Here is a 15,010-nt window from a genome sequence, read left to right on the forward strand (position 1 = left end):
TGAAAGTTCCACGTTATACACGCGGCTAGTTAGCGCACAGGTCTTACATTCTCACGGTACAGACATGCCATATGGTCGTGACGTCAGACGAACGGACACCGGTAATCTGCCCGCTACAGCACATATGCTAATCTGATGGCTACTTTACAGTCTGTCTACATTTCACAGTAAATATTTGATAGAAAACTGTGCGCTCGCACTAGTTGCGACGCCACAGTGTCTCCTCCAAATTCTGATGTTGGGTCATAATATCAGCTAGTGTCAACCTCTGGCGTTTTTGTAAGGTGTTTTTAAGGACAAAAATACGCCGAGGACAGTCACTGCGTAGATGCCCGCTCTCGTTACAAATATAACAAGTTTCTACTTGCCCACTATAAACGACATGTGCTTTATTGCCACAGACCACGATATTCGAGGGAATATTAACTTTAATGCTCATATCAACAGAACGAACCCCACTGTAGCATTGCAATTTGTGTTGGCTAGACCATTTTTCCATTCTGATTTGCCGAATATCACCGTATTTAGCAAGAACATCTTTCAATAGGTAATGTTCAACTTCGGGCGGCAAATTGAATACTCGAACCTGTTTATATTCTACATCGGCAATGGTGATTAACACGGTACTCACCGATTGGTCGCAATGATGGAATTCCGCCTTTCCTCCAGTTTTCTGCAATATCTTCTCCAGTTGTAACGGAGTGAGAAACTTGACAAAGAAACAGTAATCCGACAAATCATAGTACGCTGTGTGAACCTGGTCAGAATTTATCCCAATTACATCTACAATCCAATCATTTATTTCCAGAGAGCTTGGTTGCACACGACGCGATGCCTTGTCAAACTCAAAACATAATTTATTTTTACGGGGAACAGATTTCGCCATAACTGTAACGATAAGCGGCCGAAACCGCTAGTAAGAGAAAGAAAACAATAAGAGTACACAAAAACGCAAAAGAACACGAGAAAAAAAACACAATCACAGTCACACGAAACGATGTAAACACGGCTTGCGGCGCTACGACGGCACGGAAGTGAAGACACGTCCGAACGCTGTCGCGTCTCAAGCGGAACTGGGACCAACGAGCCACTTGCCGGCAGCAGTGAAGGTAATCCCAAGCAGTCCACCTCCGAGGAACACAAAACTTTCATGTAAATCAGAAAGAAAAGAGCTTTCTGAAGGCAGCGCCCACCACTGATGGGAAGAATATTAAAGGCAATGAATGTAGAGTGAATAATTTCATCGCGCTCTGCAGCTGAACAGACGGTGGTGTTTCACTTTCGTCATGTGGTTTCTCAGTGTCAAGGGAAGGCAAATGCACTAAACAAAAGAACACCGGGAATCCGAAACACCAACTCATAACGAAAAGATAGCGGAATATACTGCAAGCAAAACTTCCAAACACGACTCCTGAAGGCGTCGGTACCTTAAGAATTATTCCGTGCAGCAATGATAATCTACGAAGAGACAACTCTATGTGTCGCTCCACCACGCAACTTTTTTTGATATCGTTTAACCTAAATTTCCATTACCTGTTCGTTACAAGAATACCGTGTGGCTTTCAACTGGTCTGCTTCGTCCAGCAGCGATAGTAGTAAGTAAACCGACCACAGTATCATTAAAAGTAGGTCAGACACAAAAATCGGAGTTGCTCTGTAGCTCATGTTATTCTGCTTTCAAATGCAATTGTATGGCTGGGAGTTGTGGCGTACTCCTGTAATGCAGGCGTCCGGGAGGCCGTTGCTGTGGGAGACATGTGGGAACAACTACAGATACGGCCATTTCATTAGCTCAGGAACGACCGCGATGCTCTTATCGAGCTCTGCAGATTGACCAGACTGCAGTGCGCAATTTTCGGCTTGTGGTGGCTCGGGGTTAAGAGAAGTCGGGAGCTGTGAGCAAAACTACATCGGGAAACCGAAACAGACGACTCATAACGAAAAGATTGCGGAATGTACTGCAAAAGCAAACGTTGGAGAAGACGAACTCTGAAGCCGTCGGTGCTTTAACAATCATTCCGTGCAGCAACGATAATCTGGGAAGAGCAAAGGGTGGGTACCGCTCGACCACACAACAAATTTTATATAATGTTCTACTTGTTCTAAATTTGCGTTTCCTGATCATTAACAATATGTTTTTTATACAATAAAACCCACCACCTTATGAATTAGTGGGTCATAATATAATACATTAGTTTGGTACAGCATATACATTTTTAGTTCTAATCTACAGACAGTATTGTTAGCTAAATGGGCAGACCTACTAATTAACAAATCTACTACTACCTGATATTACTGCTTACACTAGTCTCTACTGCCTGCAGCGTTACAAACATGCCAGTAATATACAAACCTACTTGTGTGCCTTGCTCACCGAGCTAACCCCGGTGAACGCGCCCTGGCACAGGGCAGGCCAGTACTTTTATTCGCTGCAGGTTTCTATCTTAATTCCTATTCTAATTTCCTAACCTAATGAACTATTCTAAGTCAAAATCAGTGCCTTGTCAAGTCCGGTATAATCACCCTTCTCCCCCTATCCTGCACGTGGCGGATTCCAACTTTACCAGTCGACCAGTCCACGCACAGGCGTTACGGGATTGGGGTATTGACTTAGTATGTGACTTCTTTAAGTCTCATAGCTCTCTCAGGTATTGTGTTAGGACCTTTCGTGATACCTCATTTGCCAACTGATTTAGCAGTCGAAAGGTCTCGTCTTGTCTTAATAACATATAAGTGTCATGGTTGGGTAGTTGTTGTCTAAGTGTAGCTGCTACATCATCGAAAAGGGGGCACTCGTAGACCACATGGTCGGGAGTTCCCTCCGATGCACCACAGTCACACGTAGGCGTTGCCCTCTTCCCAAACCGACATAGATACGTAGGGTAAGGCCCATGTCCAGTGAGAAAGTGGAACAAACCCCTAGTTGGTTCAAAATAACCCATGCTCATTCTTTCCCTCACATTCGGCAGGAAGCTGAAAGTTCTTCTGCCGGATTCCTCTGCCTCCCAAACTTCTTGCCATAGCTCTTCACCCCTCTTCCGTATCTACCCCTTATCCCTAACCCTTGCTCCCAAGATTTCTTCTACTTTCTCTATGTCCCCTTTCTTTGCCCAATACCAATCACCCTGTTCCCTGATTTTGATGTCCAGAGGACAAAGCCCCATTATTACTAATAGGGCCCCCCCGGAGATGTTCTATATGCCCCCACAGATCTTAATATCATGTTCCTTTGAACCCTTCTCACTGAAATGGCGGGCACAACCCTCGTGAGCCTGTGTGCCCAGACTCCCGCGCCGTAACCCACTATTGATGTTAATATGCTATTGTGATACAATTTGATGAGGTGAGGGGGGAGATGATATCTTTTATGACCTATGGTGATGAGGTTATTGAGGATTTGCAGAGCTCTTTGGGTCACGGTTTCAGTGTGCTTTCCGAAGTTCCACCTTTCATCGATGATGATCCCTAAGTAACGTCCCTCTCGTCGTCGGAGTACTGGTGTGCCCTCAATTCTTACAGTCGGGTTTCTTATTAGCTGTCCCTTCAGTAATAGATAGGTTGATTTGGTCGGTGAGGTGGTTACCTTGGTGTTACGGCACCATGATAGTAGTTGTGTCATGGCTCTGTCTATTTTAGGTTCAATGTCCTCGCGACTTCGGCCTCCAACCAGTAGAAGGAGGTCATCAGCGTAGGCTATCACCTCTAGCACATCTTCATTCTGTTGTAATGTATTTAAAAGTGGCTCCATGTGGATATCCCAAAATAGGGGACCTTAGACGGAACCCTGGGGACATCCCTTTGTTATGGGTTTTCCAATCCTCCCGCTAGTGGATGATAGCCAGACCTCCCGATCTACACAATAGCTCCTAAGGCAACCGTATAGCGGCCCTGGGCACTCTTTCTCCCGCAAGCAGGAGAAGTGCGAAGGCCACCACAGGTTGTCAAAGGCGCCACTAATGTCCACCATGATGCCGACGATGTACTTGCATGGGGCCGAACCACAGACCTCGGCCGCCAGGGCGATCGCATCAGATGCGGAACGTCCAGGCCTGAAGCCAAACTGTCTGTCGCTCATCCCGTGCAGCACTCGGTGCGCAGTCAGCCTATCAGCAAGCAGCTTTTCAAGGATTTTCCCGAGCACATCCAGAACGCAGATGGGCCTGTAAGACTTTGCCTCAGCTGTATCTTTATCAGGGCCTTTCTTAATGATTACAACGTTTGCTGCTTTCCAGGTCTTTGGGAATTTGCCTTGCCGAAGGCACTCGTTGTACAGCTGGGTTAATGGAGCGACCAGTTGTGGGGCTAAGAACTGCACCACCTCCGCCACAATGCCGTCTGGCCCGGGGGCTTTCCCTCTCTTTATTGTCTTTATGAGGGCAGCGACCTCCTCCTCCGAGAAAGGGACTGCCTCATCATTTGTATAGTCGTCCAGATCTAAGTCCCGCAACCGTCGCTGTTCCTCAGTATCCTCTGTTCTGTCGTCGTCAGGCAACAGGGATCGGAGTAGGACCTCAGCAGTCTCCTGCCATGAGTCCGTCATCCCATCCCCATGCCTGACTGTGGACAGCATCATCGGGGAGCGGATCTTTTCTCTTACTAGTTTGTATGGAATCCCCCACGGATCTAAGGCCAGCTGATTGGTCACGAAAGTCTCCCAACTTCTGACTCGGACCGCTTTCAGTTCTTTCTGAAATCTTTCCTTTGCCTCCCGGTATAGCAGTAACCATCTCTGCTTCTCCCACCAGACGACACTGCGCTGGTAGTGCCTTCGCAGCCTCCTGACAGACTGACACAGCTCCTGCAACTCAGCAGACCATGGTGTCGGCGAGGCCGCCATGGCCCTCCTCCTAGTTGGCATGGCCGCCTTCATCGCTCTAGTCACTGCACACACCAGTTCCTCAGCTCTGTTGTCAATGTCAATTTGTCTGTCACCTTCTGCTAATGGAGGAATGTCACACTCTCTGGCTAAGCGTTTCCAGTTGGCTTTTCTGAAGTTTAGCTGCACTTCCCACCCCATGGCCCAGTGGCACTCCCTGCTCCCTAAGGTAAAAGTGATAAGGTTATGATCGCTCGTGGTGGCACTGTCTATCACCTTCCAGTTCTGTATTAGGTTTGCCGCATTTGGCGTGACCAAGGTCACATCGATGTTCGTGCCTTGCCCCCCTCCCGCCGCATAGGTGGGAGAGTTTCCCGGTTTGTTTGCCACCACAAGCTGCAACGACATAATCACTTCTTCCACCTTTCCACCATTTTCGTCCCTTGTGCCACTGCACCATAGGGGGGACTTCGCATTTATGTCCGCAGTTATGACAACTCTCCGTCCCTGCAACGCCATAGCTACTCTCGTTAGATGGTCTAAATGTATATCAATATCATCTCCATATTGGAAATACATGTTGATGAGTATTATAGTGCCTGCTGGAGATTGCAGTTCAATGACGTTACAGTGACTGTTTGAGTACTGCGAAAGTAAGGTTGCCTGTAGTTTTTTTATTGGTGATTACCACAGCTGCTTTGGGGACATCCCCACAGCTGATAACTTGCCATGTGGTGGCCACAAAAGCAATTTTGCCAGCCAGAGAGTAAGGCTCCTGCAAACAGAGTACATCCAGTCTCCTCTCCTCCACTTCCTTACGGAGTTCCTGCATCACAAGTCGACTGTTGTGCGTATTTAGTTGGCCAACAGATGTCCTAGTCGTCATGGGTAATATGTGTGTACTCGGTCATATGGCCAGGTCTTGTTCCGATCGAAAGTTATTCTTCCATTTGCCAACACTGATTGCACGTAAATATCCTCTAAGTCAAATTTCTCTCCTCGTCTTTCAAACAGTTTCTTTAGCAGGTCACGCAGGGCTCCGAAGTCCGTGGGGAGATTCACCGACTTTAGCTGTATTCTATCTACAGCCTCCATCACCGAGAAGGTTACCTTTCTACCGTTCTCATGTCCAATTCGGACCACATGTCTCAAGGCAGTGGTCAGGGTTGCCGGCTGCTCCAGTCTTGCCAGTTGCATCGTAAATTCGAGGTTTGGGTACACCCTCACCGGATCAACAGGCGGAAGCCTGACAATTGATGTATCAGTGGTGCAACTTACACTCGAACTTGTGACTACATTTTCTTGTATAGGTGGTTTTTCAGTTTTCTCCTTGGGGGTTGCCACTACCACAGGATGCCCTTGCCGTGGATGGTCTGTTTTCAGCTCAAATCCCCGGCTTCGAGGGGAGGGAGCCATGAGTGGCATGGGAAATTCAGTTTGCTGCCCTTTGTCTACCATGTATGCCTCTGTCTGGACAGCAGTGTCTGCTGTTTCGACTTCTGAGCTCGAAAGCGATCTCAAAAATTCCCTGAACTTGTGAGCCCTCATAGCATCCCTCCTTCTCTTGCTGGGGGATTTTCGCTTTGGCATCCTGTAGATTGTGCCAGACTCAGCCATAATCAATTCTAGATATTAGGCGTTGTTCTAACATCCATATGTAGGGCAACTCCGTCCTGTAGCTCCACATGGTTTTTTCCCTCTACTCTTACAGGGAATACAAACACTAGCAGCCTTGCAGTCCTTTCGTACGTGTCCGTTTTCACCGCACTTGGAGCACGCTGACCCCCTGGTGCAGTGCCTGAGAATGTGGTCCAAGTCCCCACAATTATGGCAACGAGGTACCACGATGTAATCTCTTACATTGATTGCATGAAACCCGACATATAGTCTGCCCATTCCAGTGATTTGCTTCCACATTTGTGGATTTACCTCGGCCACGTGATGGACAACGTCCCGATCACGGGGTCCTGTTTTGAATTTGAGTTTAAATTTATCATTGAATTCGTCAGCATTCATACTTTCAAAATTCTGTCCCCTTATTGTCTCGCTTAACTCGTCGTTAGTCATGATAGTTGGCACATCGTACAATATCACCAAAGGATACCTTTTCCTTGAAGGTTCACATTTCATTACAGCATTCAGTTTTTGGTTTTTTAGTGGTTTTTCTTTATCTTCCTCTGAGGCTACTTCTACTATTACAGAGTTCTTACTGGGTTTAATTTTCTTGATTCTTATTTTATCCTTTACAGGATCTATTGTAGTAGTTAAAAGTTCTTGTAACTTTTTGACACTTGTGTCCTGTCCTGGCAGCGTCAAAAGAAAAACTGCCGTGTCTTGTCTCTTGGCTACCCTATCGATTGTATCTTTTGTGGTAGTTGGCTTGATGGGCGCTTGCGCAGCCACTGCCGCCCAGGATTTGGCTGGTTGTTTTCGCAGCCTGCTGTTTTCCTTCTCTAATTCCTCTAAACGGCCTTCTAATTTTGCATGGGTAATAGCCCAGGCCGAGAGTTCATTTTTTATAATGGTCAAGGCCGCCTGACTGATCTTGCCATTTTTTACATTTTGATCAATCCTCAAGGCGATTCTATTATGCCTCTGTGCAACAGTTTCATCATCTGCCTGTCCCACCTCGTCCTGTGGAGAGGGATCAGGCACAGCCGAAGCCCTCAAAGGCGCACTCGAATCACTCGTTATAGTTGTCGCCATGATTAACGAGTGATAAAGAAAGTGGGAGCCCGTCTCTTGCCCCAGACCGCCTCCTCTGGCATGGGGGGGGGGGGGGGGGGGACTTCTTGCAGCTCGCCCACCGACCTCGCCCCAAGGTCAAGGGCCCTATCGAACTGCCGGGTTCAGCGCGCCGTTGCCAGCGCAATGGTCCCCATCGATGGCTCCGTCATCGGCGATTTCACGCGACGCTCCTCGGCAACTGCACCCCGCACTCGGGAGAGGCGGATGCACCTCTCGCCCTTCGCCGCCTACTAGCCCGAGTTTCCACCTTACGGCCAAGGACCCACTCCTACTCAGGTGGCGGGCCGGTCCCCCAGACGTTCGGCGGTCTGGACCCAGTTCACCTGGCCCAGGCGATGTCACCACCTCCTGGGTTTGGCAGAACACGCCCCGGTTACCCAGGGGCGCGGCGAAGCACCCTTGCCGACTCGCGCCGCGATCCCACGCCGACAAACGAAGTCGCCGGCATGCAGAGCTCCTGCTGGTCTGGGCCCTGCGAACAGAAAGGGACAGGTGTTCGTCCCTCGACACAGCTCCCCCTGTGCCACGCACCCTTCGCTTTCGCATCGGGTTGGGTCGCAGCTCTCCCTTTTGTCGCAAGGCAGAATGCCGAGCATAACGTCTGGCACCACGGGAAGGCGGAAAGAGCCATTTGGGAAGGAGAGGCTATGAGAGACACATCACTTCCACTGTGAGGACTGCCACGGCACGCCCGTCTGGAAGCGATACGCCCCAGTGCGAGCCTCCGTGCCTTACGGCGCGCCGGCTACGGGCGGGCCAGCGCCGAACGCGCCGTCGAGCGACCGACCTCAAGCCAGATCATTAGTAAAATACTGTGTGATTTACACCTGGCTTGCTTCTTCCAAAAGCGATATTATGAAATACATCGACTGAAACGTCATTAGGCGTCGCGGGTCCGGGCACCGGAGCGCCAGCGGCGGCCTGTCGGAGCTGCTGGTGCCTCCATGTAGAGCTACCGCTGGGCCCGGGCTAATTGCCGCCAACGAAGTGATTGCTTTTGGTGACATCATTTGCAATAGCGACTGCTCGAATTGACGGTAGCTCGTACGGAAAGCAAGAGTAGCTGATGCTACCGAGGACTCGGGCGCGAGCATTTCCGACGACTTCTTGGGCTCTTATTCGTGGTGGCATACAGACAAGCAAGGATGCTGTCGATTGTTGCGTACGAATGCGAAGTACATGCATTTTGCGTTTCCGCAAAGTGATTTTTACGCCAAAGTTGCGATCGTCCTCAAGTTGTGTCACATGTGGAGCTCACAGCGTAGCAGTTTCCGTGGTGTAGCGGTTATCACGTCTGCCAACACGCAGAACGTCACCGGTTCGATTCCGGGCGGAAACACATTTTCGTCGCACTCAACAAGACACTTGCTACAATCTCTACGGTGAACATTTAAATCAATTTCAAACGTCCAACCACCAGGCTGCAGATGGCTCAAATGATACATGAAACTCTTTCAGAAGCGGCTACTTGGTTTTTGTGCTTACCTGGAGGGCTGGAAATGCGCGGAACAGCCGCCGGCATGCCAGTAGTCGCCACACGTTTGCACGAAACGCAAGGGCTCGTCCGGGATTTGAACCCGGGACCTCCTGCACCCGAAGCAGAGATCATACCCCAAGACCAACGAGCCTTCTCGATGCACATGAGTAACGCCTCCGTTCTTGGTATCACCGTGAAGAGCTGCTGCTCACCCAGCGCTCTCCCTGGCTGTTGCGGTTTGATTGTTTTTGTCGTTGGCTTTTACTATAGCAACTTCTAGAATCGGACGGAGCTCGTAGCCGATGCCCTTGCTTACGCAGGAAAAATCTGTTGGAGCTGCGGTTTTCCAGGTAGTACAACGGCAAAGCCGTCGTTTCCGTGGTGTAGCGGTTATCACGTCTGCTTTACACGCAGAAGGTCCCCGGTTAGATCCCGGGCGCAAGCACGACTTTTTTTAAACCCGTTTTCGGATTCCATTTCCGAGATAACGTCACGTCTGCGTGTGCGGGATAATAAATGTCGTGTGCTACTCCGAAATCGCGTCATTTTACTGTCAAATGCTCTTGCTCCAATAGTGCACCGGTATTCAGTAACTCAGAACGCTCGTAGCTCCATTCTGGCCTGCAAAATGTAGTATCCATTTCTTCAAGACTACTTCAAGTTCGCTTCATACTGGCTTTCCTGATCTCTTTGCACTCGCCTTGTCACAACTCTGTTGAAGTGTGAACGTAACTAATAGTGAGAAACTCTTAACTACGCTCAGTCTTGTATCCCACTCTTTGGTTGACGTTGTCGCTAATCAGATGAAGGTAGACTGCTCCACGATTGAGCTTCGTCTCCACTCACGGTGCACACGTTCTGCAAAGACAACCTTTGTTTTCCGATGCATGCAAGATTACTGTCGGCTCTTCTACAGAAATCGACCTATGTAATTTACTGGTATCAGATTCTTGCCATATCAAACGGTCCCTTCATGACCGTAGGGCCACACACAGCGTGCTGCGGCACGCATCTGTTCTTCATTGCAGAGCTACAAACGTGGGTGAGCTCCACCTACTCTTCAGCACGGTCAAAACGGTAGGGCTCGTCCGGGATTTGAACCCGGGACCTCCTGCACCCAAAGCAGGAATCATACCCCTAGACCAACGAGCCACTTGCCGGTGGCAGTGAAGGTAATCCCAAGCAGTCCAGCTCCGAGGAACACAAACTTTCATGTAAATCAGAAAGAAAAGCGCTTTCTGAAGGCAGCGCTCACCACTGATGGAAAGAATATTAAAGGCAATGAATGTAGAGTGAATAATTTCATCGCGCTCTGCAGATGAACAGACGGTGGTGTTTCACTTTCGTCATGTGCTTTCTTAGCATCAAGGGAAGGCAAATGCACTAAACAAAAGAACACCGGGAATCCGAAACACCAACTCATAACGAAAAGATAGCGGAATATACTGCAAGCAAAACTTCCAAACACGACTCCTGAAGGCGTCGGTGCCTTAAGAATTATTCCGTGCAGCAATGATCATCTACGAAGAGCCAACTGTATGTGTCGCTCCACCAAGCAACTTTTTTTGATATCGTTTTACCTAAATTTCCATTACCTGTTCGTTACAAGAATACCGTGTGGCTTTCAACTGGTCTGCTTCGTCCAGCAGCGATAGTAGTAACTAAACCGACCACAGTATCATTAAAAGTAGGTCAGACACAAAAGTCGGAGTTGCTCTGTAGCTCATGTTATTCTGCTTTCAAATGCAATTGTATGGCTGGGAGTAGGGGCGTACTCCTGTAATGCAGGCGTCCGGGAGGCCGTTTCTGTGGGAGACATCTGGGAAGAACTACACACACGGCCGTTTCATTAGCCCAGGAACGACCGCGATGCTCTTATCGAACTCTGCAGATTGACCGGACTGCAGTGCGGAATTTTCTGCTAGTGTTGGCTCGGGGTTAAGAGAAGTCGGGAGGTGTGAGCAAAACTACATCGGGAAACCGAAACAGACGACTCATAACGAAAAGATTGCGGAATGTACTGCAAAAGCAAACGTTGGAGAAGACGAACTCTGAAGCCGTCGGTGCTTTAACAATCATTCCGTGCAGCAACGATAATCTGGGAAGAGCGAAGGGTGGGTTCCGCTCGACCACACAACAAATTTTATATAATGTTCTACTTGTTCTAAATTTGCGTTTCCAGATCATCAGTAAAATACTGTGTGATTTACACCTGACTTGCTTCTTCCAAAAGCGATATTAAGAAATACATCGACTGCAACGTCATTAGGGGTCGCGGGTCCGGGCGCCGGCGCGCCAGCGGCGGCCTGTCGGGGCTGCTGGTGCCTCCATGTAGAGCTACCGCTGGGCCCGGGCTCCTTGCCGCTAACGAAGTGATTGCTTTTGGTGACATCATATGCAATAGCGACTGCGCGAATTGACGGTAGCTCGTACGGAAAGCAAGAGTAGCTGATGCTACCGAGGACTCGGCCGCGAGCTTGTCCGACGACTTCTTGGGCTCTTATTCGTGGTGGCATTCAGACAGGCAAGGGTGCTGTCGATTGTTGCGTACGAATGCGAAATACCTGCATTGTGCGTTTCCGCAAAGTGATTTTTACGCCAAAGTTGTGATCGTCCTGCAAGGTGTGTCACATGTGGATCTCAGAGCTTAGCAGTTTCCGTGGTGTAGCGGTTATCACGTCTGCCTAACAGGCAGAAGGTCTCCGTTTCGATTCCGGGCGTAATCACTTTTTCGTCGCACTCAACAAGACACTTGCTACAATCTCTACTGTGAACATTTAAATCAATTTCAAACGTCCAACCACCAGGCTGCAGATGGCTCAAATGATACATGAAACTCTTTCAGAACCGGCTACTTGGTTTTTGTGCTTATCTGGAGGGCAGGAAATGCGCGGAACAGCCGCCGGCATGCCGGTAGTCGCCACACGTTTGCACGAAACGCAAGGGCTCGTCCGGGATTTGAACCCGGGACCTCCTGCACCCGAAGCAGGAATCATACCCCTAGACCAACGAGCCTTCTCGATGCACATGACTATCGCCTCTGTTCTTGGTATCATCGTGCAGAGCTGCTGCTCACCCAGCGTTCTCCCTGGCTGTTGCGGTTTGATTGTTTTTATCGTTGTCTTTTACTATAGCAACTTCTAGAATCGGACGGAGCTCGTAGCCGATGCCCTTGCTTACGCAGGAAAAATCTGTTGGAGCTACGGTTTTCCAGGTAGTACAACGGCAAAACCGTCGTTTCCGTGGTGTAGCGGTTATCACGTCTGCTTTACACGCAGAAGGTCCCCGGTTCGATCCCGGGCGGAAGCACGACTTTTTTAAACCCGTTTTCGGATTCCATTTCCGAGATAACGTCACGTCTGCGTGTGCGGGATAATAAATGTCGTGTGCTACACCGATATCGCCTCATTTTACTGTCAAATGCTCTTGCTCCCATAGTGCACCGGTATTCAGTAACTCAGAACGCTCGTAGCTCCATTCTGGCCTGCAAAATTTAGTATCCATTTCTTCAAGACTACTTCAAGTTCGCTTCATACTGGCTTTCCTGATCTCTTTGCACTCGCCTTGTCACAACTCTGTTGAAGTGTGAACGTAACTAATAGTGAGAAACTCTTAACTACGCTCAGTCTTGTATCCCACTCTTTGGTTGACGTTGTCGCTAATCAGATGAAGGTAGACTGCTCCACGATTGAGCTTCGTCTCCACTCACGGTGCACACGTTCTGCAAAGACAACCTTTGTTTTCCGTTGCATGCAAGATTACTGTCGGCTCTTCTACAGAAATCGACCTATGTAATTTACTGGTATCAGATTCTTGCCATATCAAACGGTCCCTTCATGACCGTAGGGCCACACACAGCGTGCTGCGGCAAGCATCTGTTCTTCATTGCAGAGCTACAAACGTGGGTGAGCCCCACCTACTCTTCAGCACGGTCAAAACGGTAGGGCTCGTCGGGGATTTGAACCCGGGACCTCCTGCACCCAAAGCAGGAATCATACCCCGAGACCAACGAGCGACTTGCCGGTGGCAGTGAAGGTAATCCCAAGCAGTCCAGCTCCGAGGAACACAAACTTTCATGTAAATCAGAAAGAAAAGCGCTTTCTGAAGGCAGCGCCCACCACTGATGGAAAGAATATTAAAGGCAATGAATGTAGAGTGAATAATTTCATCGCGCTCTGCAGATGAACAGACGGTGGTGTTTCACTTTCGTCATGTGCTTTCTTAGCATCAAGGGAAGGCAAATGCACTAAACAAAAGAACACCGGGAATCCGAAACACCAACTCATAACGAAAAGATAGCGGAATATACTGCAAGCAAAACTTCCAAACACGACTCCTGAAGGCGTCGGTGCCTTAAGAATTATTCCGTGCAGCAATGATCATCTACGAAGAGCCAACTGTATGTGTCGCTCCACCACGCAACTTTTTTTGATATCGTTTTACCTAAATTTCCATTACCTGTTCGTTACAAGAATACCGTGTGGCTTTCAACTGGTCTGCTTCGTCCAGCAGCGATAGTAGTAACTAAACCGACCACAGTATCATTAAAAGTAGGTCAGACACAAAAGTCGGAGTTGCTCTGTAGCTCATGTTATTCTGCTTTCAAATGCAATTGTATGGCTGGGAGTAGGGGCGTACTCCTGTAATGCAGGCGTCCGGGAGGCCGTTTCTGTGGGAGACATCTGGGAACAACTACAGACACGGCCGTTTCATTAGCTCAGGAACGACCGCGATGCTCTTATCGAGCTCTGCAGATTGACCGGACTGCAGTTCGGAATTTTCTGCTAGTGGTGGTGTGAGCAAAACTACATCGGGAAACCGAAACAGACGACTCATAACGAAAAGATTGCGGAATGTACTGCAAAAGCAAACGTTGGAGAAGACGAACTCTGAAGCCGTCGGTGCTTTAACAATCATTCCGTGCAGCAACGATAATCTGGGAAGAGCGAAGGGTGGGTTCCGCTCGACCACACAACAAATTTTATATAATGTTCTACTTGTTCTAAATTTGCGTTTCCAGATCATCAGTAAAATACTGTGTGATTTACACCTGGCTTGCTTCTTCCAAAAGCGATATTAAGAAATACATCGACTGCAACGTCATTAGGGGTCGCGGGTCCGGGCGCCGGCGCGCCAGCGGCGGCCTGTCGGGGCTGCTGGTGCCTCCATGTAGAGCTACCGCTGGGCCCGGGCTCCTTGCCGCTAACGAAGTGATTGCTTTTGGTGACATCATATGCAATAGCGACTGCGCGAATTGACGGTAGCTCGTACGGAAAGCAAGAGTAGCTGATGCTACCGAGGACTCGGCCGCGAGCTTGTCCGACGACTTCTTGGGCTCTTATTCGTGGTGGCATTCAGACAGGCAAGGGTGCTGTCGATTGTTGCGTACGAATGCGAAATACCTGCATTGTGCGTTTCCGCAAAGTGATTTTTACGCCAAAGTTGTGATCGTCCTGCAAGGTGTGTCACATGTGGATCTCAGAGCTTAGCAGTTTCCGTGGTGTAGCGGTTATCACGTCTGCCTAACAGGCAGAAGGTCTCCGTTTCGATTCCGGGCGTAATCACTTTTTCGTCGCACTCAACAAGACACTTGCTACAATCTCTACTGTGAACATTTAAATCAATTTCAAACGTCCAACCACCAGGCTGCAGATGGCTCAAATGATACATGAAACTCTTTCAGAACCGGCTACTTGGTTTTTGTGCTTACCTGGAGGGCAGGAAATGCGCGGAACAGCCGCCGGCATGCCGGTAGTCGCCACACGTTTGCACGAAACGCAAGGGCTCGTCCGGGATTTGAACCCGGGACCTCCTGCACCCGAAGCAGGAATCATACCCCTAGACCAACGAGCCTTCTCGATGCACATGACTATCGCCTCTGTTCTTGGTATCATCGTGCAGAGCTGCTGCTCACCCAGCGTTCTCCCTGGCTGTTGCGGTTTGATTGTTTTTATCGTTGTCTTTTACTA

The 15,010-nt window shown here is 49.1% G+C and overlaps 6 non-coding genes across 6 annotated transcripts; 2 read left to right on the forward strand and 4 right to left on the reverse strand.

Annotated features, from left to right (window-relative positions):
• Positions 1-9,120: 9,120 nt before the first annotated feature.
• Trnap-cgg (transfer RNA proline (anticodon CGG)) lies at positions 9,121-9,192 on the reverse strand. Its single transcript has one exon. It is a non-coding gene; the product is annotated as a tRNA-Pro (tRNA).
• A 221-nt stretch (positions 9,193-9,413) lies between these two features.
• Trnav-uac (transfer RNA valine (anticodon UAC)) lies at positions 9,414-9,486 on the forward strand. Its single transcript has one exon. It is a non-coding gene; the product is annotated as a tRNA-Val (tRNA).
• A 635-nt stretch (positions 9,487-10,121) lies between these two features.
• On the reverse strand, positions 10,122-10,193 carry Trnap-ugg (transfer RNA proline (anticodon UGG)). The gene has a single exon. It is a non-coding gene; the product is annotated as a tRNA-Pro (tRNA).
• A 1,791-nt stretch (positions 10,194-11,984) lies between these two features.
• Positions 11,985-12,056, reverse strand: Trnap-cgg (transfer RNA proline (anticodon CGG)). The gene has a single exon. It is a non-coding gene; the product is annotated as a tRNA-Pro (tRNA).
• A 221-nt stretch (positions 12,057-12,277) lies between these two features.
• Trnav-uac (transfer RNA valine (anticodon UAC)) lies at positions 12,278-12,350 on the forward strand. The gene has a single exon. It is a non-coding gene; the product is annotated as a tRNA-Val (tRNA).
• Positions 12,351-14,822: 2,472 nt separating this feature from the next.
• Positions 14,823-14,894, reverse strand: Trnap-cgg (transfer RNA proline (anticodon CGG)). Its single transcript has one exon. It is a non-coding gene; the product is annotated as a tRNA-Pro (tRNA).
• Between the last annotated feature and the right edge of the window lie 116 nt (positions 14,895-15,010).

This window comes from Schistocerca gregaria, chromosome 2 (genome assembly GCF_023897955.1).
Source record: "Schistocerca gregaria isolate iqSchGreg1 chromosome 2, iqSchGreg1.2, whole genome shotgun sequence".
Lineage (NCBI taxonomy): Eukaryota > Metazoa > Arthropoda > Insecta > Orthoptera > Acrididae > Schistocerca > Schistocerca gregaria.